A 27,825-nucleotide genomic window follows, 5' to 3' on the forward strand; every position below is an offset into this window, starting at 1 on the left:
GCGCTGACCATTGCGCAACGGAAGCCCAAAAATTAAATGTTCGTCAGGTATTGTGGAAAAATTTTGGATTTTTACGTTACATTTGAGATATCACAACACCGTCCCGGGTGGGCTCGAACCACCAAACTTTCGGTTAACAGCCGAACGCGCTAACTATTGCGCAACGGAAAACGAAAATTTAAATGTTCGTCAGGTATTGTGGAAAATCTTTGGCTTTTTACGTTACATTTGAAACTTCACAACACCGCACCCGGGTGGGCCCGAACCACCAACCTTTTGTTTAACATCCGAACGCGCTAACCATGAAGCCAAAGAAGCCCAAAAATTAAATGGTCGTCAGGTATTGTGGAAAAACTTTGACGTTTTACGTTACATCTGAGATCTCACAACACCGCTCCCGGATGGGCTCGAACCACCAACCTTTCGATTGACAGCCGAACGCGCTAACCATTGAGCCATGGAAGCTCAGAAAATAAATGGCCGTCAGGTATTGTGGAAAAACTTTGGATTTTTACGTTACATTTGAGATCTCACAACACCGCTCCCGATTGGGCTCAAACCACCAACCTTCCGATTAACAGCCGATCGCGCTAACCATTGCGCAATGGAAGCCCAAAAATTAAATGTTCGTCAGGTATTGTGGAAAAACTTTGGATTTTTACGTTACATTTGAGATCTCACAACACCGCTCCCGAGTGGGCTCGAACCACCAACCTTTCTATTAACAGCTGAACGCGCTAGCCATTGCGCAACGGAACCCCAAAAATTGAATGTTCGTCAGGTATTGTGGAAAAACTTTGAATTTTTACGTTACATTTGAGATCTCACAACACCGCTCCCGGTTGGGCTCGAACCACCAACCTTTCGATTAACAGCCGAACGCGCTAACCATTGAGCCATGGAAGCTCAGAAAATAAATTGTCGTCAGGTATTGTGGAAAAACTTTGGATTTTTACGTTACATTTGAGATCTCACAACATCGCTCCCGGGTGGGCTCGAACCACCAACCTTTCGGTTAACAACCGAACGCGCTAACCATTGCGCAATGGAAGCCCAAAAATTAAATGTTCGTCAGGTATTGTGGAAAAACTTTGGATTTTTACGTTACATTTGAGATCTCACAACACCGCTCCCGGTTGGGCTCGAACCACCAACCTTTCGATTAACAGCCGAACGCGCTAACCATTGAGCCATGGAAGCTCAGAAAATAAATTGTCGTCAGGTATTGTGGAAAAACTTTGGATTTTTACGTTACATTTGAGATCTCACAACATCGCTCCCGGGTGGGCTCGAACCACCAACCTTTCGGTTAACAACCGAACGCGCTAACCATTGCGCAATGGTAGCCCAAAAATTAAATGTTCGTCAGGTATTGTGGAAAAACTTTGGATTTTTACGTTACATTTGAGATCTCACAACACCGCTCCCGAGTGGGCTCGAACCACCAACCTTTCTATTAACAGCTGAACGCGCTAACCATTGCGCAACGGAACCCCAAAAATTGAATGTTCGTCAGGTATTGTGGAAAAACTTTGAATTTTTATGTTACATTTGAGATCTCACAACACCGCTCCCGGTTGGGCTCGAACCACCAACTTTTCGATTAACAGCCGAACGCGCTAACCATTGAGCCATGGAAGCTCAGAAAATAAATTGTCGTCAGGTATTGTGGAAAAACTTTGGATTTTTACGTTACATTTGAGATCTCACAACATCGCTCCCGGGTGGGCTCGAACCACCAACCTTTCGGTTAACAACCGAACGCGCTAACCATTGCGCAACGGAACCCCAAAAATTGAATGTTCGTCAGGTATTGTGGAAAAACTTTGGATTTTTACGTAACATTTGAGATCTCACAACACCGCTCCCGAGTGGGCTCGAACCACCAACCTTTCTATTAACAGCTGAACGCGCTAACCATTGCGCAACGGAACCCCAAAAATTGAATGTTCGTCAGGTATTGTGGAAAAACTTTGAATTTTTACGTTACATTTGAGATCTCACAACACCGCTCTCGGTTGGGCTCGAACCACCAACCTTCCGATTAACAGCCGAACGCGCTAACCATTGAGCCATGGAAGCTCAGAAAATGAATGGTCGTCCGGTATTCTGGAAATACTCTGACATTTTACGTTACATCTGAGACCTCACAACACCGCTCCCGGATGGGCTCGAACCACCAACCTTTCGGTTAACACCCGAACGCGCTAACCATTGCGCAATGGAAGCCCAAAAATTAAATGTTCGTCAGGTATTGTGGAAAAACTTTGGATTTTTACGTTACATTTGAGATCTCACAACACCGCTCCCGAGTGGGCTCGAACCACCAAACTTTCTTTTAACAGCTGAACGCGCTAACCATTGCGCAACGGAAGCCCAAAAATTAAATGTTCCACAGGTATTGTGGAAATACTTTGAATTTTTACGTTACATTTGAGATCTCACAACACCGCTCCCGGTTGGGCTCGAACCACCAACCTTTCGATTAACAGCCGAACGCGCTAACCATTGAGCCATGGAAGCTCAGAAAACATATGGTCGTCAGGTATTGTGGAAAAACTTTTGATTTTTACGTTACATTTGAGATCTCACAACACCGCTCCCGAGTGGGCTCGAACCACCAACCTTTCTATTAACAGCTGAACGCGCTAACCATTGCGCAACGAAACCCCAAAAATTAAATGTTCGTCAGGTATTGTGGAAAAACTTTGAATTTTTACGTTACATTTGAGATCTTAAAACACCGCTCCCGGGTGGGCTCGAACCACCAGTCTTTTGAATAACAGCTGAACGTGCTAACCATTGCGCCACGGAAGCCCAAAAATTAAATGGTCGTCAGGTATTCTGGAAAAACTTTGGCTTTTTACGTTACATTTGAGACTTCACAACACCGCTCCCGGGTGGGCTCGAACCACCACCCTTTTGGTTAACATCCGAACGCGCTAACCATGGAGCCAAGGAAGCTCAGGAATGAAATGAACGTCAGGTATTGTGGAAAAACTTTGACTTTTTACGTCACATCTGAGACCTCACAACACTGCTCCCGGATGGGCTCGAACCACCATCCTTTCGGTTAACAGCCGAACGCGCTAACCATTGAGCCATGGAAGCTCAGAAAATAAATGGCCGTCAGGTATTGTGGAAAAACTCTGACATTTTACGTTACATCTGAGACCTCACAACACCGCTCCCGGATGGGCTCGAACCACCAACCTTTCTGTTAACAGCCGAACGCGCTAAACATTGCGTAATGGAAGCCCAAAAATTAAATGGTCGTCAGGTATTGTGGAAAAACTTTGGATTTTTACGTTACATTTGAGATCTCACAACACCGCTGCCGAGTGGGCTCGAACCACCAACCTTTCGGTTAACAGCCGAACGTGCTAACCATTGCGCCACGGAAGCCCAAAAAGTAAATGGTAGTCAGGTATTGTGGAAAAACTTTGGCTTTTTACGTTACATTTGAAACTTCACAACACCGCACCCGGGTGGAATCGAACCACCAACCTTTCGGTTAACATCCGAACGCGCTAACCATGGAGCCAAGGAAGCTTAGGAATGAAATGGTCGTAAGGTATTGTGGAAAAACTTTGGCTTTTTACGTTACATTTGAGACTTCACAACACCGCTCCCGGGTGGGCTAGAACCACCAACCTTTTGGTTAACATCCGAACGCGCTAACCATGGAGCCAAGGAAGCTCAGGAGTGAAATGGTCGTCAGGTATTGTGGAAAAAATTTGGCTTTTTACGTTACATTTGAGACTTCACAACACCGCTCTCGGGTGGTCTCGAACCACCAACCTTTCGATTAACAGCCGAACGCGCTAACCATTGAGCCATGGAAGCTCAGAAAACATATGGTCGTCAGGTATTGTGGAAAAACTTTTGATTTTTACGTTACATTTGAGATCTCACAACACCGCTCCCGGTTGGGCTCGAACCACCAACCTTTCGATTAACAGCCGAACGCGCTAACCATTGAGCCATGGAAGCTCAGAAAATAAATTGTAGTCAGGTATTGTGGAAAAACTTTGGATTTTTGCGTTACATTTGAGATCTCACAACATCGCTCCCGGGTGGGCTCGAACCACCAACCTTTCGGTTAACACCCGAACGCGCTAACCATTGCGCAATGGAAGCCCAAAAATTAAATGTTCGTCAGGTATTGTGGAAAAACTTTGAATTTTTCCGTTACATTTGAGATCTCACAACACCGCTCCCGGTTGGGCTCGAACCACCAACCTTTCGATTAACAGCCGAACGCGCTAACCATTGAGCCATGGAAGCTCGGAAAACATATGGTCGTCAGGTATTGTGGAAAAACTTTTGATTTTTACGTTACATTTGAGATCTCACAACACCGCTCCCGAGTGGGCTCGAACCACCAACCTTTCTATTAACAGCTGAACGCGCTAACCATTGCGCAACGGAACCCCAAAAATTAAATGTTCGTCAGGTATTGTGGAAAAACTTTGAATTTTTACGTTAAATTTGAGATCTCACAACACCGCTCCCGGTTGGGCTCGAACCACCAACCTTTCGATTAACAGCCGAACGCGCTAACCATTGAGCCATGGAAGCTCAGAAAAAAAATTGTCGTCAGGTATTGTGGAAAAACTTTGGATTTTTACGTTACATTTGAGATCTCACAACATCGCTCCCGGGTGGGCTCGAACCACCAACCTTTGGGTTAACACCCGAACGCGCTAACCATTGCGCAATGGAAGCCCAAAAATTAAATGTTCGTCAGGTATTGTGGAAAAACTTTTGATTTTTACGTTACATTTGAGATCTCACAACACCGCTCCCGAGTGGGCTCGAACCACCAACCTTTCTATTAACAACTGAACGAGCTAACCATTGCGCAACGGAACCCCAAAAATTAAATGTTCGTCAGGTATTGTGGAAAAATTTTGAATTTTTACGTTACATTTGAGATCTCACAACACCGCTCCCGGTTGGGCTCGAACCACCAACCTTCCGATTAACAGCCGAACGCGCTAACCATTGAGCCATGGAAGCTCAGAAAATAGATGGTCGTCCGGTATTGTGGAAATACTCTGACATTTTACGTTACATCTGAGACCTCACAACACCGCTCCCGGATGGGCTCGAACCACCAACCTTTCGGTTAACAGCCGAACGCGCTAACCATTGAGCCATGGAAGCTCAGAAAATAAATTGTAGTCAGGTATTGTGGAAAAACTTTGGATTTTTGCGTTACATTTGAGATCTCACAACATCGCTCCCGGGTGGGCTCGAACCACCAACCTTTCGGTTAACACCCGAACGCGCTAACCATTGCGCAATGGAAGCCCAAAAATTAAATGTTCGTCAGGTATTGTGGAAAAACTTTGAATTTTTCCGTTACATTTGAGATCTCACAACACCGCTCCCGGTTGGGCTCGAACCACCAACCTTTCGATTAACAGCCGAACGCGCTAACCATTGAGCCATGGAAGCTCGGAAAACATATGGTCGTCAGGTATTGTGGAAAAACTTTTGATTTTTACGTTACATTTGAGATCTCACAACACCGCTCCCGAGTGGGCTCGAACCACCAACCTTTCTATTAACAGCTGAACGCGCTAACCATTGCGCAACGGAACCCCAAAAATTAAATGTTCGTCAGGTATTGTGGAAAAACTTTGAATTTTTACGTTAAATTTGAGATCTCACAACACCGCTCCCGGTTGGGTTCGAACCACCAACCTTTCGATTAACAGCCGAACGCGCTAACCATTGAGCCATGGAAGCTCAGAAAAAAAATTGTCGTCAGGTATTGTGGAAAAACTTTGGATTTTTACGTTACATTTGAGATCTCACAACATCGCTCCCGGGTGGGCTCGAACCACCAACCTTTGGGTTAACACCCGAACGCGCTAACCATTGCGCAATGGAAGCCCAAAAATTAAATGTTCGTCAGGTATTGTGGAAAAACTTTTGATTTTTACGTTACATTTGAGATCTCACAACACCGCTCCCGAGTGGGCTCGAACCACCAACCTTTCTATTAACAACTGAACGAGCTAACCATTGCGCAACGGAACCCCAAAAATTAAATGTTCGTCAGGTATTGTGGAAAAATTTTGAATTTTTACGTTACATTTGAGATCTCACAACACCGCTCCCGGTTGGGCTCGAACCACCAACCTTCCGATTAACAGCCGAACGCGCTAACCATTGAGCCATGGAAGCTCAGAAAATAGATGGTCGTCCGGTATTGTGGAAATACTCTGACATTTTACGTTACATCTGAGACCTCACAACACCGCTCCCGGATGGGCTCGAACCACCAACCTTTCGGTTAACACCCGAACGCGCTAACCATTGCGCAATGGAAGCCCAAAAATTAAATGTTCGTCAGGTATTGTGGAAAAACTTTGAATTTTTACGTTACATTGAGATCTCACAACACCGCTCCCGGTTGGGCTCGAACCACCAACCTTTCGATTAACAGCCGAACGCGCTAACCATTGAGCCATGGAAGCTCAGAAAACATATGGTCGTCAGGTATTGTGGAAAAACTTTTGATTTTTACGTTACATTTGAGATCTCACAACACCGCTCCCGAGTTTGCTCGAACCACCAACCTTTCTATTAACAGCTGAACGCGCTAACCATTGCGCAACGGAACCCCAAAAATTAAATGTTCGTCAGGTATTGTGGAAAAACTTTGAATTTTTACGTTACATTTGAGATCTCACAACACCGCTCCCGGTTGGGCTCGAACCACCAACCTTTCGATTAACAGCCGAACGCGCTGACCATTGCGCAACGGAAGCCCAAAAATTAAATGTTCGTCAGGTATTGTTGAAAAATTTTGGATTTTTACGTTACATTTCAGATCTCACAACACCGTCCCGGGTGGGCTCGAACCTCCAAACTTTCGGTTAACAGCCGAACGCGCTAACCATTGCGCAACGGAAGACGAAAAAATAAATGTTCGTCAGGTATTGTGGAAAAACTTTGGCTTTTTACGTTACATTTGAAACTTCACAACACCGCACCCGGGTGGGCCCGAACCACCAACCTTTTGTTTAACATCCGAACGCGCTAACCATGAAGCCAAAGAAGCCCAAAAATTAAATGGTCGTCAGGTATTGTGGAAAAACTTTGACGTTTTACGCTACATCTGAGATCTCACAACACCGCTCCCGGATGGGCTCGAACCACCAACCTTTCTTTTAACAGCTGAACGCGCTAACCATTGCGCAACGGAAGCCCAAAAATTAAATGTTCGTCAGGTATTGTGGAAAAACTTTTGATTTTTACGTTACATTTGAGATCTCACAACACCGCTCCCGAGTGGGCTCGAACCACCAACCTTTCTATTAACAGCTGAACGCGCTAACCATTGCGCAACGGAACCCCAAAAATTAAATGTTCGTCAGGTATTGTGGAAATACTCTGACATTTTACGTTACTTCTGAGACCTCACAACACCGCTCCCGGATGGGCTCGAACCACCAACCTTTCGGTTAACACCCGAACGCGCTAACCATTGCGCAATGGAAGCCCAAAAATTAAATGTTCGTCAGGTATTGTGGAAAAACTTTGGATTCTTACGTTACATTTGAGATCTCACAACACCGCTCCCGGTTGGGCTCGAACCACCAACCTTTCGATTAACAGCCGAACGCGCTAACCATTGAGCCATGGAAGCTCAGAAAACATATGGTCGTCAGGTATTGTGGAAAAACTTTTGATTTTTACGTTACATTTGAGATCTCACAACACCGCTCCCGAGTGGGCTCGAACCACCAACCTTTCTATTAACAGCTGAACGCGCTAACCATTGCGCAACGGAACCCCAAAAATTAAATGTTCGTCAGGTATTGTGGAAAAACTTTGAATTTTTACGTTAAATTTGAGATCTCACAACACCGCTCCCGGTTGGGCTCGAACCACCAACCTTCCGATTAACAGCCGAACGCGCTAACCATTGAGCCATGGAAGCTCAGAAAATAAATGGTCGTCCGGTATTGTGGAAATACTCTGACATTTTACGTTACATCTGAGACCTCACAACACCGCTCCCGGATGGGCTCGAACCACCAAACTTTCTTTTAACAGCTGAACGCGCTAAACATTGCGCAACGGAAGCCCAAAAATTAAATGTTCGTCAGGTATTGTGGAAATACTTTGAATTTTTACGTTACATTTGAGATCTCACAACACCGCTCCCGGTTGGGCTCGAACCACCAACCTTTCGATTAACAGCCGAACGCGCTAACCATTGAGCCATGGAAGCTCAGAAAACATATGGTCGTCAGGTATTGTGGAAAAACTTTTGATTTTTACGTTACATTTGAGATCTCACAACACCGCTCCCGAGTGGGCTCGAACCACCAACCTTTCTATTAACAGCTGAACGCGCTAACCATTGCGCAACGGAACCCCAAAAATTAAATGTTCGTCAGGTATTGTGGAAATACTCTGACATTTTACGTTACATCTGAGACCTCACAACACCGCTCCCGGATGGGCTCGAACCACCAACCTTTCGGTTAACACCCGAACGCGCTAACCATTGCGCAATGGAAGCCCAAAAATTAAATGTTCGTCAGGTATTGTGGAAAAACTTTGGCTTTTTACGTTACATTTGAGATCTCACAACACCGCTCCCGGTTGGGCCCGAACCACCAACCTTTTGTTTAACATCCGAACGCGCTAACCATGAAGCCAAAGAAGCCCAAAAATTAAATGGTCGTCAGGTATTGTGGAAAAACTTTGACGTTTTACGTTACATCTGAGATCTCACAACACCGCTCCCGGATGGGCTCGAACCACCAACCTTTCTTTTAACAGCTGAACGCGCTAACCATTGCGCAACGGAAGCCCAAAAATTAAATGTTCGTCAGGTATTGTGGAAAAACTTTGAATTTTTACGTTACATTTGAGATCTCACAACACCGCTCCCGGTTGGGCTCGAACCACCAACCTTTCGATTAACAGCCGAACGCGCTAACCATTGAGCCATGGAAGCTCTGAAAACATATGGTCGTCAGGTATTGTGGAAAAACTTTTGATTTTTACGTTACATTTGAGATCTCACAACACCGCTCCCGAGTGGGCTCGAACCACCAACCTTTCTATTAACAGCTGAACGCGCTAACCATTGCGCAACGGAACCCCAAAAATTAAATGTTCGTCAGGTATTGTGGAAAAACTTTGAATTTTTACGTTACATTTGAGATCTCACAACACCGCTCCCGGTTGGGCTCGAACCACCAACCTTTCGATTAACAGCCGAACGCGCTGACCATTGCGCAACGGAAGCCCAAAAATTAAATGTTCGTCAGGTATTGTGGAAAAATTTTGGATTTTTACGTTACATTTGAGATATCACAACACCGTCCCGGGTGGGCTCGAACCACCAAACTTTCGGTTAACAGCCGAACGCGCTAACTATTGCGCAACGGAAGACGAAAATTTAAATGTTCGTCAGGTATCTTTGGCTTTTTACGTTACATTTGAAACTTCACAACACCGCACCCGGGTGGGCCCGAACCACCAACCTTTTGTTTAACATCCGAACGCGCTAACCATGAAGCCAAAGAAGGCCAAAAATTAAATGGTCGTCAGGTATTGTGGAAAAACTTTGAATTTTTACGTTACATTTGAGATCTCACAACACCGCTCCCGGTTGGGCTCGAACCACCAACCTTTCGATTAACAGCCGAACGCGCTAACCATTGAGCCATGGAAGCTCAGAAAACATATGGTCGTCGGGTATTGTGGAAAAACTTTTGATTTTTACGTTACATTTGAGATCTCACAACACCGCTCCCGAGTGGGCTCGAACCACCAACCTTTCTATTAACAGCTGAACGCGCTAACCATTGCGCAACGGAACCCCAAAAATTAAATGTTCGTCAGGTATTGTGGAAATACTCTGACATTTTACGTTACATCTGAGACCTCACAACACCGCTCCCGGATGGGCTCGAACCACCAACCTTTCGGTTAACACCCGAACGCGCTAACCATTGCGCAATGGAAGCCCAAAAATTAAATGTTCGTCAGGTATTGTGGAAAAACTTTGGATTTTTACGTTACATTTGAGATCTCACAACACCGCTCCCGGTTGGGCTCGAACCACCAACCTTTCGATTAACAGCCGAACGCGCTAACCAATGAGCCATGGAAGCTCAGAAAACATATGGTCGTCGGGTATTGTGGAAAAACTTTTGATTTTTACGTTACATTTGAGATCTCACAACACCGCTCCCGAGTGGGCTCGAACCACCAACCTTTATATTAACAGCTGAACGCGCTAACCATTGCGCAACGGAACCCCAAAAATTAAATGTTCGTCAGGTATTGTGGAAAAACTTTGGATTTTTACGTTACATTTGAGATTTCACAACATCGCTCCCGGGTGGGCTCGAACCACCAACCTTTCGGTTAACATCCGAACGCGCTAACCATTGCGCAATGGAAGCCCAAAATATAAATGTTCGTCAGGTATTGTGGAAAAACTTTGGATTTTTACGTTACATTTGAGATCTCACAACACCGCTCCCGAGTGGGCTCGAACCACCAACCTTTCTATTAACAGCTGAACGCGCTAACCATTGCGCAACGGAACCCCAAAAATTGAATGTTCGTCAGGTATTGTGGAAAAACTTTGAATTTTTACGTTACATTTGAGATCTCACAACACCGCTCCCGGTTGGGCTCGAACCACCAACCTTTCGATTAACAGCCGAACGCGCTAACCATTGAGCCATGGAAGCTCAGAAAATAAATTGTCGTCAGGTATTGTGGAAAAACTTTGGATTTTTACGTTACATTTGAGATCTCACAACATCGCTCCCGGGTGGGCTCGAACCACCAACCTTTCGGTTAACAACCGAACGCGCTAACCATTGCGCAATGGAAGCCCAAAAATTAAATGTTCGTCAGGTATTGTGGAAAAACTTTGGATTTTTACGTTACATTTGAGATCTCACAACACCGCTCCCGAGTGGGCTCGAACCACCAAACTTTCTTTTAACAGCTGAACGCGCTAACCATTGCGCAACGGAAGCCCAAAAATTAAATGTTCGTCAGGTATTGTGGAAATACTTTGAATTTTTACGTTACATTTGAGATCTCACAACACCGCTCCCGGTTGGGCTCGAACCACCAACCTTTCGATTAACAGCCGAACGCGCTAACCATTAAGCCATGGAAGCTCAGAAAACATATGGTCGTCAGGTATTGTGGAAAAACTTTTGATTTTTACGTTACATTTGAGATCTCACAACACCGCTCCCGAGTGGGCTCGAACCACCAACCTTTCTATTAACAGCTGAACGCGCTAACAATTGCGCAACGGAACCCCAAAAATTAAATGTTCGTCAGGTATTGTGGAAAAACTTTGAATTTTTACGTTACATTTGAGATCTTAAAACACCGCTCCCGGGTGGGCTCGAACCACCAGTCTTTTGAATAACAGCTGAACGTGCTAACCATTGCGCCACGGAAGCCCAAAAATTAAATGGTCGTCAGGTATTCTGGAAAAACTTTGGCTTTTTACGTTACATTTGAGACTTCACAACACCGCTCCCGGGTGGGCTCGAACCACCACCCTTTTGGTTAACATCCGAACGCGCTAACCATGGAGCCAAGGAAGCTCAGGAATGAAATGAACGTCAGGTATTGTGGAAAAACTTTGACTTTTTACGTCACATCTGAGACCTCACAACACTGCTCCCGGATGGGCTCGAACCACCATCCTTTCGGTTAACAGCCGAACGCGCTAACAATCGCGCCACGAAAGCCCAAAAATTAAATGGTCGTCAGGTATTGTGGAAAAACTCTGACATTTTACGTTACATTTGAAACTTCACAACACCGCCCCCGGGTGGGCCCGAACCACCAACCTTTTGTTTAACATCCGAAAGCGCTAACCATGTAGCCAAAGAAGCAAAAAATTAAATGGTCGTCAGGTATTATGGAAAAACTTTGACTTTTTACGTTACATCTGAGATCACACAACACCGCTCCCGGATGGGCTCGAACCACCAACCTTTCGATTAACAGCCGAACGCGCTAACCATTGAGCCATGTAAGCTCAGAAAATAAATGGCCGTCAGGTATTGTGGAAAAACTCTGACATTTTACGTTACATCTGAGACCTCACAACACCGCTCCCGGATGGGCTCGAACCACCAACCTTTCTGTTAACAGCCGAACGCGCTAACCATTGCGTAATGGAAGCCCAAAAATTAAATGGTCGTCAGGTATTGTGGAAAAACTTTGGATTTTTACGTTACATTTGAGATCTCACAACACCGCTGCCGAGTGGGCTCGAACCACCAACCTTTCGGTTAACAGCCGAACGTGCTAACCATTGCGCCACGGAAGCCCAAAAAGTAAATGGTAGTCAGGTATTGTGGAAAAACTTTGGCTTTTTACGTTACATTTGAAACTTCACAACACCGCACCCGGGTGGAATCGAACCACCAACCTTTCGGTTAACATTCGAACGCGCTAACCATGGAGCCAAGGAAGCTCAGGAATGAAATGGTCGTAAGGTATTGCGGAAAAACTTTGGCTTTTTACGTTACATTTGAGACTTCACAACACCGCTCCCGGGTGGGCTAGAACCACCAACCTTTTGGTTAACATCCGAACGCGCTAACCATGGAGCCAAGGAAGCTCAGGAGTGAAATGGTCGTCAGGTATTGTGGAAAAACTTTGGCTTTTTACGTTACATTTGAGACTTCACAACACCGCTCTCGGGTGGGCTCGAACCACCAACCTTTTGGTTAACATACGAACGCGCTGACCATGGAGCCACGGAAGCCCAAAAATTACATGGTCGTCAAGTATTGTGGAAAAACTTTGGCTTTTTACGTTACATTTAAGATCTTAAAACACCGCACCCGGGTGGGCCTGAACCACCAACCTTTTCTTTAACATCCGAACGCGCTAACCATGGAGCCAAAGAAGCCCAAAAATTAAATGGTCGTCAGGTGTTGTGGAAAAACTTTGACTTTTTACGTTACATCTGAGATCTCACAACACCGCTCCCGGATGGGCTCGGACCACCAACCTTTCGATTGACAGCCGAAGGAGCTAACCATTAAGCCATGGAAGCTCAGAAAATAAATGGTCATCCGGTATTGTGGAAAAACTCTGACAATTTACGTTACATCTGAGACCTCACAACACCGCTCCCGGATGGGCTCGAACCACCAACCTTTCTGTTAACAGCCGAACGCGCTAACCATTGCGCAATGGAAGCCCAAAAATTAAATGGTCGTCAGGTATTGTGGAAAAACTTTGGATTTTTACGTTACATTTGAGATCTCACAACACCGCTCCCGGGTGGGCTCGAACCACTAACCTTTCGATTAACAGCTGAAGGCGCTAACCATTGCAACACGGAAGCCCAAAAATTAAATGTTCGTCAGGTATTGTGGAAAAACTTTGGCTTTTTACGTTACATTTGAAACTTCACAACACCGCACCCGGGTGGGCCCGAACCACCAACCTTTTGTTTAACATCCGAACGCGCTAACCATGGAGCCAAAGAAGCAAAAAATTAAATGGTCGTCAGGTATTGTGGAAAAACTTTGACTTTTTACGTTACATCTGAGATCACACAACACCGCTCCCGGATGGGCTCGAACCACCAACCTTTCGATTAACAGCCGAACGCGCTAACCATTGAGCCATGGAAGCTCAGAAAATAAACGGCCGTCAGGTATTGTGGAAAAACTTTGGATTTTTACGTTACATTTGAGATCTCACAAAACCACTCCCGAGTGGGCTCGAACCACCAACCTTCTTTTAACAGCTGAACAAGCTAACCATTGCGCAACGGAAGCCCAAAAATTAAATGTTCGTCAGGTATTGTGGAAAAATTTTGGATTTTTACGTTACATTTGAGATCTCACAACACCGCTGCCGAGTGGGCTCGAACCACCAACCTTTCGGTTAACAGCCGAACGTGCTAACCATTGCGCCATGGAAGCCCAAAAAGTAAATGGTAGTCAGGTATTGTGGAAAAACTTTGGCTTTTTACGTTACATTTGAAACTTCACAACACCGCACCCGGGTGGAATCGAACCACCAACCTTTCGGTTAACATCCGAACGCGCTAACCATGGAGCCAAGGAAGCTCAGGAATGAAATGGTCGTAAGGTATTGTGGAAAAACTTTGGCTTTTTACGTTACATTTGAGACTTCACAACACCGCTCCCAGGTGGGCTCGAACCACCAAACTTTCGGTTAACAGCCGAACGCGCTAACCATTGCGCAACGGAAGACGAAAAATTAAATGTTCGTCAGGTACTGTGGAAAAACTTTGGATTTTTACGTTACATTTGAGATCTCACAACACCGCTCCCGGGTGGGCTCGAACCACCAACCTTTCGGTTACAGCCGAACACGCTAACCATTGAGCCATGGAAGCTCAGAAAATAAATGGTCGTCAGGTATTGTGGAAAAACTTTGACTTTTACGTCACATCTGAGACCTAACAACACCGCTCCCGGGTGGGCTCGAACCACCAACCTTTCGATTAACAGCTGAACGCGCTAACCATTGCAACACGGAAGCCCAAAAATTAAATGTTCGTCAGGTATTGTGGAAAAACTTTGGATTTTTACGTTACATCTGAGATCTCACAACACCGCTCCCGGGTGGGCTCGAACCACCAACCTTTCGATTAACAGCTGAACGCGCTAACCATTGCAACACGGAAGCCCAAAAATTAAATGTTCGTCAGGTATTGTGGAAAAACTTTGGCTTTTTACGTTACATTTGAAACTTCACAACACCGCACCCGGGTGGGCCTGAACCACCAACCTTTTCTTTAACTTCCGAACGCGCTAACCATGGGGCCAAAGAAGCCCAAAAATTAAATGTTCGTCAGGTATTGTGGAAAAACTTTGACGTTTTACGTTACATTTGAGATCTCACAACACCGCTCCCGGATGGGCTCGAACCACCAACCTTTCGATTGACAGCCGAACGCGCTAACCATTGAGCCATGGAAGCTCAGAAAATAAATGGCCGTCAGGTATTGTGGAAAAACTTTGGATTTTTACGTTACATTTGAGATCTCACAACACCGCTCCCGAGTGTGCTCGAACCACCAACCTTTCTTTTAACAGCTGAACGCGCTAACCATTGCGCAACGGAAGCCCCAAAAATTAAATGTTCGTCAGGTATTGTGGAAAAACTTTGGATTTTTACGTTACATTTGAGATCTCACAACACCGCTCCCGGGTGGGCTCGAACCACCAACCTTTCTCTTAACAGCTGAACGCGCTAACCATTGCGCAACGGAAGCCCAAAAATTATATGTTCGTCAGGTATTGTGGAAAAACTTTGGATTTTTACGTTACATTTGAGATCTCACAACACCGCTCCCGGGTGGGCTCGAACCACCAACCTTTCGGTTAACAGCCGAACGCGCTAACCATTGACCCATGGAAGCTCAGAAAGTAAATGGTCGTCAGGTATTGTGGAAAAACTTTGACTTTTTACGTCACATCTGAGACCTCACAACACCGCTCCCGGGTGGGCTCGAACCACCAACCTTTCGATTAACAGCTGAACGCGCTAACCATTGCAACACGGAAGCCCAAAAATTAAATGTTCGTCAGGTATTGTGGAAAAACTTTGGATTTTTACAATACATCTGAGATCTCACAACACCGCTCCCGGGTGAGCTCGAACCACCAACCTTTCGATTAACAGCTGAACGCGCTAACCATTGCAACACGGAAGCCCAAAAATTAAATGTTCGTCAGGTATTGTGGAAAAACTTTGGCTTTTAACGTTACATTTGAAACTTCACAACACCGCACCCGGGTGGGCCCGAACCACCAACCTTTTGTTTAACATCCGAACGCGCTAACCATGGAGCCAAGGAAGCTCAGGAGTGAAATGGTCGTCAGGTATTGTGGAAAAATTTTGGCTTTTTACGTTACATTTGAGACTTCACAACACCGCTCTCGGGTGGGCTCGAACCACCAACCTTTTGGTTAACATACGAACGCGCTAACCATGGAGCCAAGGAGGCTCAGAAATGAAATGGACGTCAGGTATTGTGGAAAAACCTTGACTTTTTTCGTCACATCTGAGACCTCACAACACCGCTCCCGGATGGGCTTGAACCACCAACCTTTCGGTTAACAGCCGAATGCGCTAACCATTGCGCCACGGAAGCCCAAAAATTAAATGGTCGTCCAGTATTGTGGAAAAACTTTGGCTTCTTACGTTACATTTGAGATCTTAAAACACCGCTCCCGCGTGGGCTCGAACCACCAACCTTTCGGTTAACAGCCGAATGCGCTAACCATTGCGCCACGGAAGCCCAAAAATTAAATGGTCGTCCAGTATTGTGGAAAAACTTTGGCTTTTTACGTTACATTTGAGATCTTAAAACACCGCTCCCGGGTGGGCTCGAACCACCAGGTTTTTGAATAAAAGCTGAACGCGCTAACCATTGCGCCACGGAAGCCCAAAAATTAAATAGTCGTCAGGTATTGTGGAAAAACTTTGGCTTTTTACGTTACATTTGAGACTTCACAACACCGCTCCCGGGTGGGCTCGAACCACCACCCTTTTGGTTAACATCCGAACGCGCTAACCATGGAGCCAAGGAAGCTCAGGAATGAAATGGTCGTCAGGTATTGTGGAAAAACTTTGACTTTTTACGTCACATCTGAGGCCTCACAACACTGCTCCCGGGTGGGCTCGAACCACCAACCTTTCAGTTAACAGCCGAACGCGCTAACCATTGAGCCACGGAAGCTAAGGATTTAAATGGTCGTCAAGTATTGTGGAAAAACTTTGGCTTTTTTACGTTACATTTGAGATCTTAAAACACCGCTCCCGGGTGGGCTCGAACCACCAGTCTTTTGGATAACAGCTGAACGCGCTAACCATTGCGCCACGGAAGCCCAAAAATTAAACGGTCGTCAGGTATTGTGGAAAAACTTTGGCTTTTTACGTTACATTTGAGACTTCACAACACCGCTCCCGGGTGGGCTCGAACCACCAACCTTTTGGTTAACATCCGAACGCGCTAACCATGGAGACAAGGAAGCTCAGGAATGAAATGGTCGTCAGGTATTGTGGAAAACTTTGTTTTTTACATCACATCTGAGACCTCACAACACCGCTCCCGGATGGGTTCGAACCACCAACCTTTCGTTTAACAGCCGAACGCGCTAACCATTGAGCCATGGAAGCTCTGAAAATAAATGGCCGTCAGGTATTGTGGAAAAACTTTGGATTTTTACGTTACATTTGAGATCTCACAACATCGCTCCCGAGTGGGCTCGAACCACCAACCTTTCTTTCAACATCTGAACGCGCTAACCATTGCGCAACGGAAGCCCAAAAATTAAATGGTCGTCAGGTATTGTGGAAAAACTTTGGCTTTTTACGTTACATTTGAGACTTCACAACACCGCTCCCGGGTGGGCTCGAACCACCAACCTTTTGGTTAACATCCGAACGCGCTAACCATGGAGCCAAGGAAGCTCAGGAGTGAAATGGTCGTCAGGTATTGTGGAAAAATTTTGGCTTTTTACGTTACATTTGAGACTTCACAACACCGCTCTCGGGTGGGCTCGAACCACCAACCTTTTGGTTAACATACGAACGCGCTAACCATGGAGCCAAGGAGGCTCAGAAATTAAATGGACGTCAGGTATTGTGGAAAAACCTTGACTTTTTTCGTCACATCTGAGACCTCACAACACCGCTCCCGGATGGGCTCGAACCACCAACCTTTCGGTTAACAGCCGAATGCGCTAACCATTGCGCCACGGAAGCCCAAAAATTAAATGGTCGTCCAGTATTGTGGAAAAACTTTGGCTTCTTACGTTACATTTGAGATCTTAAAACACCGCTCCCGGGTGGGCTCGAACCACCAGGTTTTTGAATAACAGCTGAACGCGCTAACCATTGCGCCACGGAAGCCCAAAAATTAAATGGTCGTCAGGTTTGTGGAAAAACTTTGGCTTTTTACGTTACATTTGAGACTTCACAACACCGCTCCCGGGTGGGCTCGAACCACCACCCTTTTGGTTAACATCCGAACGCGCTAACCATGGAGCCAAGGAAGCTCAGGAATGAAATGGTCGTCAGGTATTGTGGAAAAACTTTGACTTTTTACGTCACATCTGAGACCTCACAACACTGCTCCCGGATGGGCTCGAACCACCAACCTTTCGGTTAACAGCCGAACGCGCTAACAATCGCGCCACGAAAGCCAAAAAATTAAATGGTCGTCAGGTATTGTGGAAAAACTTTGGCTTTTTACGTTACATTTGAGATTACACAACACCGCTCCAGGGTGGGCTCGAACCACCAACCTTTTGGTTAACATCCGAACGCGCTAACCATGGAGCCAAGGAAGCTCAGGAATGAAATGGTCGTCAGGTATTGTGGAAAAACTTTGACTTTTTACGTCACATCTGAGACCTCACAACACTGCTCCCGGATGGGCTCGAACCACCAACCTTTCGGTTAACAGCCGAACGCGCTAACAATCGCGCCACGAAAGCCCAAAAATTAAATGGTCGTCAGGTATTGTGGAAAAACTTTGGCTTTTTACGTTACATTTGAGATTCCACAACACCGCTCCCAGATGGGCTCGAACCACCAACCTTTCGGTTAACAGCCGAATGCGCTAACCATTGCGCCACGGAAGCCCAAAAATTAAATGGTCGTCCAGTATTGTGGAAAAACTTTGGCTTTTTACGTTACATTTGAGATCTTAAAACACCGCTCCCGGGTGGGCTCGAACCACCAGGTTTTTGAATAAAAGCTGAACGCGCTAACCATTGCGCCACGGAAGCCCAAAAATTAAATAGTCGTCAGGTATTGTGGAAAAATTTTGGCTTTTTACGTTACATTTGAGACTTCACAACACCGCTCCCGGGTGGGCTCGAACCACCACCCTTTTGGTTAACATCCGAACGCGCTAACCATGGAGCCAAGGAAGCTCAGGAATGAAATGGTCGTCAGGTATTGTGGAAAAACTTTGACTTTTTACGTCACATCTGAGGCCTCACAACACTGCTCCCGGGTGGGCTCGAACCACCAACCTTTCAGTTAACAGCCGAACGCGCTAACCATTGAGCCACGGAAGCTAAGGATTTAAATGGTCGTCAAGTATTGTGGAAAAACTTTGGCTTTTTTACGTTACATTTGAGATCTTAAAACACCGCTCCCGGGTGGGCTCGAACCACCAGTCTTTTGGATAACAGCTGAACGCGCTAACCATTGCGCCACGGAAGCCCAAAAATTAAACGGTCGTCAGGTATTGTGGAAAAACTTTGGCTTTTTACGTTACATTTGAGACTTCACAACACCGCTCCCGGGTGGGCTCGAACCACCAACCTTTTGGTTAACATCCGAACGCGCTAACCATGGAGACAAGGAAGCTCAGGAATGAAATGGTCGTCAGGTATTGTGGAAAACTTTGTTTTTTACATCACATCTGAGACCTCACAACACCGCTCACGGATGGGTTCGAACCACCAACCTTTCGGTCAACAGCCGAACGCGCTAACCATTGAGCCATGGAAGCTCTGAAAATAAATGGCCGTCAGGTATTGTGGAAAAACTTTGGATTTTTACGTTACATTTGAGATCTCACAACACCGCTCCCGGGTGGGCTCGAACCACCAACCTTTCGGTTAACAGCCGAACGCGCTAACCATTGACCCATGGAAGCTCAGAAAGTAAATGGTCGTCAGGTATTGTGGAAAAACTTTGACTTTTTACGTCACATCTGAGACCTCACAACACCGCTCCCGGGTGGGCTCGAACCACCAACCTTTCGATTAACAGCTGAACGCGCTAACCATTGCAACACGGAAGCCCAAAAATTAAATGTTCGTCAGGTATTGTGGAAAAACTTTGGATTTTTACAATACATCTGAGATCTCACAACACCGCTCCCGGGTGAGCTCGAACCACCAACCTTTCGATTAACAGCTGAACGCGCTAACCATTGCAACACGGAAGCCCAAAAATTAAATGTTCGTCAGGTATTGTGGAAAAACTTTGGCTTTTAACGTTACATTTGAAACTTCACAACACCGCACCCGGGTGGGCCCGAACCACCAACCTTTTGTTTAACATCCGAACGCGCTAACCATGGAGCCAAGGAAGCTCAGGAGTGAAATGGTCGTCAGGTATTGTGGAAAAATTTTGGCTTTTTACGTTACATTTGAGACTTCACAACACCGCTCTCGGGTGGGCTCGAACCACCAACCTTTTGGTTAACATACGAACGCGCTAACCATGGAGCCAAGGAGGCTCAGAAATGAAATGGACGTCAGGTATTGTGGAAAAACCTTGACTTTTTTCGTCACATCTGAGACCTCACAACACCGCTCCCGGATGGGCTTGAACCACCAACCTTTCGGTTAACAGCCGAATGCGCTAACCATTGCGCCACGGAAGCCCAAAAATTAAATGGTCGTCCAGTATTGTGGAAAAACTTTGGCTTCTTACGTTACATTTGAGATCTTAAAACACCGCTCCCGCGTGGGCTCGAACCACCAACCTTTCGGTTAACAGCCGAATGCGCTAACCATTGCGCCACGGAAGCCCAAAAATTAAATGGTCGTCCAGTATTGTGGAAAAACTTTGGCTTTTTACGTTACATTTGAGATCTTAAAACACCGCTCCCGGGTGGGCTCGAACCACCAGGTTTTTGAATAAAAGCTGAACGCGCTAACCATTGCGCCACGGAAGCCCAAAAATTAAATAGTCGTCAGGTATTGTGGAAAAACTTTGGCTTTTTACGTTACATTTGAGACTTCACAACACCGCTCCCGGGTGGGCTCGAACCACCACCCTTTTGGTTAACATCCGAACGCGCTAACCATGGAGCCAAGGAAGCTCAGGAATGAAATGGTCGTCAGGTATTGTGGAAAAACTTTGACTTTTTACGTCACATCTGAGGCCTCACAACACTGCTCCCGGGTGGGCTCGAACCACCAACCTTTCAGTTAACAGCCGAACGCGCTAACCATTGAGCCACGGAAGCTAAGGATTTAAATGGTCGTCAAGTATTGTGGAAAAACTTTGGCTTTTTTACGTTACATTTGAGATCTTAAAACACCGCTCCCGGGTGGGCTCGAACCACCAGTCTTTTGGATAACAGCTGAACGCGCTAACCATTGCGCCACGGAAGCCCAAAAATTAAACGGTCGTCAGGTATTGTGGAAAAACTTTGGCTTTTTACGTTACATTTGAGACTTCACAACACCGCTCCCGGGTGGGCTCGAACCACCAACCTTTTGGTTAACATCCGAACGCGCTAACCATGGAGACAAGGAAGCTCAGGAATGAAATGGTCGTCAGGTATTGTGGAAAACTTTGTTTTTTACATCACATCTGAGACCTCACAACACCGCTCCCGGATGGGTTCGAACCACCAACCTTTCGTTTAACAGCCGAACGCGCTAACCATTGAGCCATGGAAGCTCTGAAAATAAATGGCCGTCAGGTATTGTGGAAAAACTTTGGATTTTTACGTTACATTTGAGATCTCACAACATCGCTCCCGAGTGGGCTCGAACCACCAACCTTTCTTTCAACATCTGAACGCGCTAACCATTGCGCAACGGAAGCCCAAAAATTAAATGGTCGTCAGGTATTGTGGAAAAACTTTGGCTTTTTACGTTACATTTGAGACTTCACAACACCGCTCCCGGGTGGGCTCGAACCACCAACCTTTTGGTTAACATCCGAACGCGCTAACCATGGAGCCAAGGAAGCTCAGGAGTGAAATGGTCGTCAGGTATTGTGGAAAAATTTTGGCTTTTTACGTTACATTTGAGACTTCACAACACCGCTCTCGGGTGGGCTCGAACCACCAACCTTTTGGTTAACATACGAACGCGCTAACCATGGAGCCAAGGAGGCTCAGAAATTAAATGGACGTCAGGTATTGTGGAAAAACCTTGACTTTTTTCGTCACATCTGAGACCTCACAACACCGCTCCCGGATGGGCTCGAACCACCAACCTTTCGGTTAACAGCCGAATGCGCTAACCATTGCGCCACGGAAGCCCAAAAATTAAATGGTCGTCCAGTATTGTGGAAAAACTTTGGCTTCTTACGTTACATTTGAGATCTTAAAACACCGCTCCCGGGTGGGCTCGAACCACCAGGTTTTTGAATAACAGCTGAACGCGCTAACCATTGCGCCACGGAAGCCCAAAAATTAAATGGTCGTCAGGTTTGTGGAAAAACTTTGGCTTTTTACGTTACATTTGAGACTTCACAACACCGCTCCCGGGTGGGCTCGAACCACCACCCTTTTGGTTAACATCCGAACGCGCTAACCATGGAGCCAAGGAAGCTCAGGAATGAAATGGTCGTCAGGTATTGTGGAAAAACTTTGACTTTTTACGTCACATCTGAGACCTCACAACACTGCTCCCGGATGGGCTCGAACCACCAACCTTTCGGTTAACAGCCGAACGCGCTAACAATCGCGCCACGAAAGCCAAAAAATTAAATGGTCGTCAGGTATTGTGGAAAAACTTTGGCTTTTTACGTTACATTTGAGATTACACAACACCGCTCCAGGGTGGGCTCGAACCACCAACCTTTTGGTTAACATCCGAACGCGCTAACCATGGAGCCAAGGAAGCTCAGGAATGAAATGGTCGTCAGGTATTGTGGAAAAACTTTGACTTTTTACGTCACATCTGAGACCTCACAACACTGCTCCCGGATGGGCTCGAACCACCAACCTTTCGGTTAACAGCCGAACGCGCTAACAATCGCGCCACGAAAGCCCAAAAATTAAATGGTCGTCAGGTATTGTGGAAAAACTTTGGCTTTTTACGTTACATTTGAGATTCCACAACACCGCTCCCAGATGGGCTCGAACCACCAACCTTTCGGTTAACAGCCGAATGCGCTAACCATTGCGCCACGGAAGCCCAAAAATTAAATGGTCGTCCAGTATTGTGGAAAAACTTTGGCTTTTTACGTTACATTTGAGATCTTAAAACACCGCTCCCGGGTGGGCTCGAACCACCAGGTTTTTGAATAAAAGCTGAACGCGCTAACCATTGCGCCACGGAAGCCCAAAAATTAAATAGTCGTCAGGTATTGTGGAAAAATTTTGGCTTTTTACGTTACATTTGAGACTTCACAACACCGCTCCCGGGTGGGCTCGAACCACCACCCTTTTGGTTAACATCCGAACGCGCTAACCATGGAGCCAAGGAAGCTCAGGAATGAAATGGTCGTCAGGTATTGTGGAAAAACTTTGACTTTTTACGTCACATCTGAGGCCTCACAACACTGCTCCCGGGTGGGCTCGAACCACCAACCTTTCAGTTAACAGCCGAACGCGCTAACCATTGAGCCACGGAAGCTAAGGATTTAAATGGTCGTCAAGTATTGTGGAAAAACTTTGGCTTTTTTACGTTACATTTGAGATCTTAAAACACCGCTCCCGGGTGGGCTCGAACCACCAGTCTTTTGGATAACAGCTGAACGCGCTAACCATTGCGCCACGGAAGCCCAAAAATTAAACGGTCGTCAGGTATTGTGGAAAAACTTTGGCTTTTTACGTTACATTTGAGACTTCACAACACCGCTCCCGGGTGGGCTCGAACCACCAACCTTTTGGTTAACATCCGAACGCGCTAACCATGGAGACAAGGAAGCTCAGGAATGAAATGGTCGTCAGGTATTGTGGAAAACTTTGTTTTTTACATCACATCTGAGACCTCACAACACCGCTCACGGATGGGTTCGAACCACCAACCTTTCGGTCAACAGCCGAACGCGCTAACCATTGAGCCATGGAAGCTCTGAAAATAAATGGCCGTCAGGTATTGTGGAAAAACTTTGGATTTTTACGTTACATTTGAGATCTCACAACATCGCTCCCGAGTGGGCTCGAACCACCAACCTTTCTTTCAACATCTGAACGCGCTAACCATTGCGCAACGGAAGCCCAAAAATTAAATGGTCGTCAGGTATTGTGGAAAAACTTTGGCTTTTTACGTTACATTTGAGACTTCACAACACCGCTCCCGGGTGGGCTCGAACCACCAACCTTTTGGTTAACATCCGAACGCGCTAACCATGGAGCCAAGGAAGCTCAGGAGTGAAATGGTCGTCAGGTATTGTGGAAAAATTTTGGCTTTTTACGTTACATTTGAGATCTCACAACACCGCTCCCGGATGGGCTCGAACCACCAACCTTTCGATTGACAGCCGAACGCGCTAACCATTGAGCCATGGAAGCTCAGAAAATAAATGGCCGTCAGGTATTGTGGAAAAACTTTGGATTTTTACGTTACATTTGAGATCTCACAACACCGCTCCCGAGTGTGCTCGAACCACCAACCTTTCTTTTAACAGCTGAACGCGCTAACCATTGCGCAACGGAAGCCCCAAAAATTAAATGTTCGTCAGGTATTGTGGAAAAACTTTGGATTTTTACGTTACATTTGAGATCTCACAACACCGCTCCCGGGTGGGCTCGAACCACCAACCTTTCTCTTAACAGCTGAACGCGCTAACCATTGCGCAACGGAAGCCCAAAAATTATATGTTCGTCAGGTATTGTGGAAAAACTTTGGATTTTTACGTTACATTTGAGATCTCACAACACCGCTCCCGGGTGGGCTCGAACCACCAACCTTTCGGTTAACAGCCGAACGCGCTAACCATTGACCCATGGAAGCTCAGAAAGTAAATGGTCGTCAGGTATTGTGGAAAAACTTTGACTTTTTACGTCACATCTGAGACCTCACAACACCGCTCCCGGGTGGGCTCGAACCACCAACCTTTCGATTAACAGCTGAACGCGCTAACCATTGCAACACGGAAGCCCAAAAATTAAATGTTCGTCAGGTATTGTGGAAAAACTTTGGATTTTTACAATACATCTGAGATCTCACAACACCGCTCCCGGGTGAGCTCGAACCACCAACCTTTCGATTAACAGCTGAACGCGCTAACCATTGCAACACGGAAGCCCAAAAATTAAATGTTCGTCAGGTATTGTGGAAAAACTTTGGCTTTTAACGTTACATTTGAAACTTCACAACACCGCACCCGGGTGGGCCCGAACCACCAACCTTTTGTTTAACATCCGAACGCGCTAACCATGGAGCCAAGGAGGCTCAGAAATGAAATGGACGTCAGGTATTGTGGAAAAACCTTGACTTTTTTCGTCACATCTGAGACCTCACAACACCGCTCCCGGATGGGCTTGAACCACCAACCTTTCGGTTAACAGCCGAATGCGCTAACCATTGCGCCACGGAAGCCCAAAAATTAAATGGTCGTCCAGTATTGTGGAAAAACTTTGGCTTCTTACGTTACATTTGAGATCTTAAAACACCGCTCCCGCGTGGGCTCGAACCACCAACCTTTCGGTTAACAGCCGAATGCGCTAACCATTGCGCCACGGAAGCCCAAAAATTAAATGGTCGTCCAGTATTGTGGAAAAACTTTGGCTTTTTACGTTACATTTGAGATCTTAAAACACCGCTCCCGGGTGGGCTCGAACCACCAGGTTTTTGAATAAAAGCTGAACGCGCTAACCATTGCGCCACGGAAGCCCAAAAATTAAATAGTCGTCAGGTATTGTGGAAAAACTTTGGCTTTTTACGTTACATTTGAGACTTCACAACACCGCTCCCGGGTGGGCTCGAACCACCACCCTTTTGGTTAACATCCGAACGCGCTAACCATGGAGCCAAGGAAGCTCAGGAATGAAATGGTCGTCAGGTATTGTGGAAAAACTTTGACTTTTTACGTCACATCTGAGGCCTCACAACACTGCTCCCGGGTGGGCTCGAACCACCAACCTTTCAGTTAACAGCCGAACGCGCTAACCATTGAGCCACGGAAGCTAAGGATTTAAATGGTCGTCAAGTATTGTGGAAAAACTTTGGCTTTTTTACGTTACATTTGAGATCTTAAAACACCGCTCCCGGGTGGGCTCGAACCACCAGTCTTTTGGATAACAGCTGAACGCGCTAACCATTGCGCCACGGAAGCCCAAAAATTAAACGGTCGTCAGGTATTGTGGAAAAACTTTGGCTTTTTACGTTACATTTGAGACTTCACAACACCGCTCCCGGGTGGGCTCGAACCACCAACCTTTTGGTTAACATCCGAACGCGCTAACCATGGAGACAAGGAAGCTCAGGAATGAAATGGTCGTCAGGTATTGTGGAAAACTTTGTTTTTTACATCACATCTGAGACCTCACAACACCGCTCACGGATGGGTTCGAACCACCACCCTTTTGGTTAACATCCGAACGCGCTAACCATGGAGCCAAGGAAGCTCAGGAATGAAATGGTCGTCAGGTATTGTGGAAAAACTTTGACTTTTTACGTCACATCTGAGGCCTCACAACACTGCTCCCGGGTGGGCTCGAACCACCAACCTTTCAGTTAACAGCCGAACGCGCTAACCATTGAGCCACGGAAGCTAAGGATTTAAATGGTCGTCAAGTATTGTGGAAAAACTTTGGCTTTTTTACGTTACATTTGAGATCTTAAAACACCGCTCCCGGGTGGGCTCGAACCACCAGTCTTTTGGATAACAGCTGAACGCGCTAACCATTGCGCCACGGAAGCCCAAAAATTAAACGGTCGTCAGGTATTGTGGAAAAACTTTGGCTTTTTACGTTACATTTGAGACTTCACAACACCGCTCCCGGGTGGGCTCGAACCACCAACCTTTTGGTTAACATCCGAACGCGCTAACCATGGAGACAAGGAAGCTCAGGAATGAAATGGTCGTCAGGTATTGTGGAAAACTTTGTTTTTTACATCACATCTGAGACCTCACAACACCGCTCACGGATGGGTTCGAACCACCAACCTTTCGGTCAACAGCCGAACGCGCTAACCATTGAGCCATGGAAGCTCTGAAAATAAATGGCCGTCAGGTATTGTGGAAAAACTTTGGATTTTTACGTTACATTTGAGATCTCACAACATCGCTCCCGAGTGGGCTCGAACCACCAACCTTTCTTTCAACATCTGAACGCGCTAACCATTGCGCAACGGAAGCCCAAAAATTAAATGGTCGTCAGGTATTGTGGAAAAACTTTGGCTTTTTACGTTACATTTGAGACTTCACAACACCGCTCCCGGGTGGGCTCGAACCACCAACCTTTTGGTTAACATCCGAACGCGCTAACCATGGAGCCAAGGAAGCTCAGGAGTGAAATGGTCGTCAGGTATTGTGGAAAAATTTTGGCTTTTTACGTTACATTTGAGATCTCACAACACCGCTCCCGGATGGGCTCGAACCACCAACCTTTCGATTGACAGCCGAACGCGCTAACCATTGAGCCATGGAAGCTCAGAAAATAAATGGCCGTCAGGTATTGTGGAAAAACTTTGGATTTTTACGTTACATTTGAGATCTCACAACACCGCTCCCGAGTGTGCTCGAACCACCAACCTTTCTTTTAACAGCTGAACGCGCTAACCATTGCGCAACGGAAGCCCCAAAAATTAAATGTTCGTCAGGTATTGTGGAAAAACTTTGGATTTTTACGTTACATTTGAGATCTCACAACACCGCTCCCGGGTGGGCTCGAACCACCAACCTTTCTCTTAACAGCTGAACGCGCTAACCATTGCGCAACGGAAGCCCAAAAATTATATGTTCGTCAGGTATTGTGGAAAAACTTTGGATTTTTACGTTACATTTGAGATCTCACAACACCGCTCCCGGGTGGGCTCGAACCACCAACCTTTCGGTTAACAGCCGAACGCGCTAACCATTGACCCATGGAAGCTCAGAAAGTAAATGGTCGTCAGGTATTGTGGAAAAACTTTG

At 46.1% G+C, this 27,825-nt stretch overlaps 4 non-coding genes across 4 annotated transcripts; all 4 read right to left on the minus strand.

Annotated features, from left to right (window-relative positions):
* Positions 1–392: 392 nt before the first annotated feature.
* TRNAD-GUC (transfer RNA aspartic acid (anticodon GUC)) lies at positions 393–465 on the minus strand. Its single transcript has one exon. It is a non-coding gene; the product is annotated as a tRNA-Asp (tRNA).
* A 14,462-nt stretch (positions 466–14,927) lies between these two features.
* On the minus strand, positions 14,928–15,000 carry TRNAD-GUC (transfer RNA aspartic acid (anticodon GUC)). The gene has a single exon. It is a non-coding gene; the product is annotated as a tRNA-Asp (tRNA).
* Positions 15,001–24,183: 9,183 nt separating this feature from the next.
* Positions 24,184–24,256, minus strand: TRNAD-GUC (transfer RNA aspartic acid (anticodon GUC)). The gene has a single exon. It is a non-coding gene; the product is annotated as a tRNA-Asp (tRNA).
* Positions 24,257–27,269: 3,013 nt separating this feature from the next.
* TRNAD-GUC (transfer RNA aspartic acid (anticodon GUC)) lies at positions 27,270–27,342 on the minus strand. Its single transcript has one exon. It is a non-coding gene; the product is annotated as a tRNA-Asp (tRNA).
* Positions 27,343–27,825: the final 483 nt, after the last annotated feature.

Source organism: Phalangium opilio, unplaced genomic scaffold, assembly GCF_054372755.1.
Source record: "Phalangium opilio isolate 3A_F unplaced genomic scaffold, DU_Popi_V2 ptg000037l_1, whole genome shotgun sequence".
In the NCBI taxonomy this organism is placed as follows: domain Eukaryota; kingdom Metazoa; phylum Arthropoda; class Arachnida; order Opiliones; family Phalangiidae; genus Phalangium; species Phalangium opilio.